The 4,447-nt window shown below is 40.3% G+C and overlaps 2 pseudogenes; both read left to right on the top strand.

Moving 5' to 3' along the window:
• Positions 1–2,699: 2,699 nt before the first annotated feature.
• Positions 2,700–2,818, top strand: LOC134964743 (5S ribosomal RNA; annotated as a pseudogene).
• A 199-nt stretch (positions 2,819–3,017) lies between these two features.
• LOC134959019 (5S ribosomal RNA) lies at positions 3,018–3,136 on the top strand (annotated as a pseudogene).
• Positions 3,137–4,447: the final 1,311 nt, after the last annotated feature.

The following is a 4,447-nucleotide window of genomic DNA, read 5'->3' as shown; positions in this document are numbered from 1 at the left end:
TACTATATACTGCGCACAACTACAATGCAGCACAGATATGGATGGATAGTATACTTGATGACACAGAGGTAGAGCAATGGACTACTGTACCGTACTGCTATATATATACTGGTGGTCAGCAAAATTCTGCACTGTCCTCTTACTATATACTGCGCACAACTACAATGCCGCACAGATATGGATGTATAGTATACTTGACGACACAGAGGTAGAGCAATGGACTACTGTACCGTACTGCTATATATATATACTGGTGGTCAGCAAAATTCTGCACTGTCCTCCTACTATATACTGCGCACAACTACAATGCAGCACAGATATGGATGGATAGTATACATGACGACACAGAGGTAGAGCAATGGACTACTGTACCGTACTGCTATATATATACACTGGTGGTCAGCAAAATTCTGCACTGTCCTCCTACTATATACTACAATGCAGCACAGATATGGAGCGTTTTCAGGCAGAGAACGTAGATATTTGCAGCACACTGTGCACAGATATTTGCAGCACACTGAGCACAGATATTTGCAGCACACTGAGCACAGATATTTGCAGCACACTGAACACAGAAACTGAGAGAACGCAGCCACGTCCTCTCGCTATCATCTCCAATGCACGAGTGAAAATGGCGGCGACGCGCAGCTCTTTATATGCAATACGAATCTCACGAGAATACGACAGCGGGATGATGACGTTCGGGCGCGTTCGTGTTAACCGAGCAAGGCGGGAAGATCCGAGGCTGCCTTGGAACCGCGTAAAATGGGTGAAGTTCCGTGGGGTTCGGATCTCGAGAACCGAACCCGCTCATCTCTAGTTATAGTTATACTTTATTATAATGGACTGAAACCTTGGAATTAGGGATAAGATCTCATGGATAGAGGAGAATGGAAAATTAGGACAGTGGGCTCCCAGGGTGGGGGAGCACTCCACAAAGGGCTTCAGGCTGCGGGCAATCCAGTCTGAATTAGGCCCTCAGTATGGCTGCAGATGTCAAGTGATTGACAGTCTGCAGCTCTTTGGGCGTAGGGAAAGGGCAGCAGCGGCCTTTTCACAAAACAGAGGCGTGTCACTTCCATTTTGTGAAAGTGTCAAGGCCTAGGAGATTTCCTGGCCTCTTTAAGCTGATGCATCTGGCCTGCGTGATATCATGGGTCACTCAGTCAGCCAATGGAGACACAAGTGATATGATTCTGCATTCTAGGATGCAGCACTGGATCACACATGCATGCAGAACGCATTTACTTATACCAGATGCCTCCTGCTGCATTAACATATCTGAGCATCGCTGCTAGTGGGCAGCAGAGAAGAGCGAGGACAAGGAAAGGCAAACAATGGTTAAGTAACTTGAACTAAAGTACTGAGAGGATAAGGGACTGCCAGGCCAGGGAGAGGAAAATACTGAGGAGAATTAACACAAAAGATACCCCTAACTGGGGATAACCTCCAGGCTGGGAGGAGCAGTACTAACACTAACAGCGAGTACTAATACTTAAAGTAAAGACAAAGGGTATATATACTGCAGGATTTTTCCATAGTACGCAGGTACGGAGCTGATACTGTAGGTGAGATTTCTCCAAACGATGACTAGACCACAATGACCAGGGCTCTCGCAGCAACCAGAAACTATGACCAGCATGGAATGAGAAACAGGAAACACATATATAAGGTCCTAGTTATTATAACAAGGAATTTCATTAAAAAAGTGGACATGAATAGCTACGTGCATTACAAAAGCAACCATCGTCAGCAACGGAAAAACAACATTCCCTTTTCCCAATTCAATAGAATAGCATGAAATTGCAAGACCAACAAGGATCGAGATCAACAAATAGGAGTATATACAGAGAGATTCAAGGAGAAAGGTTACCCACATCATTTATTAGAAGAAGCCTCCTCAAAAACTAAAAACCTGGAGAGGAGACAACTTCTAAGATACAATCATAAGAAAAGCAAAGAGGAGACTGTCAAATTCATCACCACCTATAGTAGGCACGAGAACCTCATTAAACAAACATTAAAGAACCACTGGAACATACTGCTAATGGATCCTATTTTAAAGTATTATCTGCCAAGGGAACCACAATTGGTGTTTAGGAAGTCACAGATACTTAAAGATTTAGTGGCACCAAGTATGCTAAGGAACCCCAAGACACTGAGTACCATGTCAAAATGTGTGGGAAGTTTCAAGTGCGGTTAGCACAACATCTGCAGATACCTGCATCCCAATAGAAAATCATTCCAGAACACAAGCACCAAGAAGGAATATAGAATTAAGCAGTTTATCAACTGCAATATAACATCAGTAATATACCTTTTGGGATGTCTGTGCAGGATGAAATATATTGGTAAAACCAAGAGACCTTTGAAACTCCGCATTCAAGTACACATTAGAAATATCAAGAACAAAATCCTGACACATGCGGTATCAAAACACTTCCATCTATGCCACCACTCGTATCCAGACGATTTGACCTACAAAGGTATAGAACTGGTGTCATTAGGAGACAGAGGAGGAGATCTCTCTAACCTTCTTTCCAGAAGGGAGATGTACTGGATCTATGAATTAAACACCTTGCATCCTAACGGATTCAACGAAGGCTATGAGATAGCCCCCTTCCTATGACGTAAGCAGCATCTGTATATTAATTTTATGACATCTCTTTATCTAAAATATACCTCTTATTTTGCACTTTCATTACAGCCATACCACAATGGACATGCAAAATTCCACCCGATCTTGGAAGCTAAGCAGTGTTGGGCCCAGTCAGTACTTGGATGGGAGACCACCATGGAAGACCGGGTGCTGTAACTTTAAGAGGAATAAGGGAATTATTTTGATAGATACTGTACCTCTCTGAGACTTACTCGTCTTGTATTCCACCTTACCTCCCCCACTTTTTATATAATACAATATCTGTTGGGCTACTTTTACGTAAGAGATATGTTGTTCATTTTTTACATGTATATACTCTATACTTTTTTACATACTCTCAGACAATATCCTGTACCATTATTACAGCCATACCACCCTGGAAATTCCCAACACAGTTTGATCTTGGAAGCTAAGCAGGGTTGGGCCTGATCAGTACATGGATGGGAGACAATCATGGAAGACCAGGTGCTGTAACCATAGGAGTTTTTGGGGACCACTTTGATATATGCTGAATCTCTTTGAGTCAATTAATATGTCCACACTCTTTTTTACGCCTCTTTTTATGACTCCTTCTGTATTCTTCTTCTTTTAAGATTATCTTTCTTATTATAATATATCTCCAGTCCCCAGGAGGAGCGAGTATATGTCTTTGCCGTGAAACTTACATATATATACTACCTGGTTTGAACACTACTACTATGATATATTCCGGTTTCATTAAATATTTACCTGAAACTATTAAACCACACCGTTGTCTTAATATGTACCAGTACTGCTGATTTAAATATCTGAGTATACCAAAAACGTTTGGTTATATCTGTTTTAATGATTTTTATTACTATTATCCCTCACTCCTAATATTTTGGTTTCTAAGTGTTTTTCATATATGAAAAATGCGAGTACAGCCTTTGATTACCTTTTATATTTCTTTATTTTATGTAAACAAACCACCGGATTTTCGAGCTGGTGTGATAAAAGACAAATACCACTTCCAAAATGGCTGCCGGGACACCCCGCTTCTAACAAATAATGTTTGCTGCACAGAAACTTCTGAAGTATGGCCGCCGCAAACTAGGATACACGGAGATCCCCTCATCCTGCTACATGCAGCGGGTGCATGCGCATAGCAGGACCGCGGACACCGGATGTGGGGCGGATGTGACATCACGCGCTGCACGGACAGGAAGTCTGCGGCTTTTCATGAATCTGTGTTTTAGTCAATTTGTTAATTTTATGTTATTTGGCTAGTGTTCCTCCTCCCTAGCACCACTGTAGTCTGTGACTTATGGTCAATTTGTATTTTAATAATATTATACCTTCTAACCAATGAGCAACAGGAAGTGATGTAATGATCACTTCCCAATTACATTAGGTGTATATATATGGTTTGCCTCATTGTCTAACTACCCCTTGATGAAGTCCACGAAACACGTTGGATGCCACTTGATCTGACTCGTCCTCATAAGTTAAGATATGTATCTCCTCTTTTGTTTTTAAATATACTTTTTGTGCTTTTATATATATATATATATATATATATATATATATATATACATATATATAAATTTCTTTTTCTAATTTTTTTTATTTTTTTAAGCTTCTGGTTCTTTATGCATATGTGATATCCTACATTCTATTTTATCCAGTGATATTTTGTTATAGTGCCACGTTCTGTAAATAAATTATTTTAATATTTTTTATATTTTATACGTATAGTCTCCTATTTATATGACACCATCGGTCGCTTAATATTACCTTATCCCCCCCTTTTCTAATATATATATATAT

Source organism: Pseudophryne corroboree, chromosome 9, assembly GCF_028390025.1.
Source record: "Pseudophryne corroboree isolate aPseCor3 chromosome 9, aPseCor3.hap2, whole genome shotgun sequence".
In the NCBI taxonomy this organism is placed as follows: Eukaryota; Metazoa; Chordata; class Amphibia; order Anura; family Myobatrachidae; genus Pseudophryne; species Pseudophryne corroboree.
The sequence above is the reverse complement of the archived record's forward strand: the minus strand, read 5'-3'. Positions and strand labels throughout refer to the sequence as shown.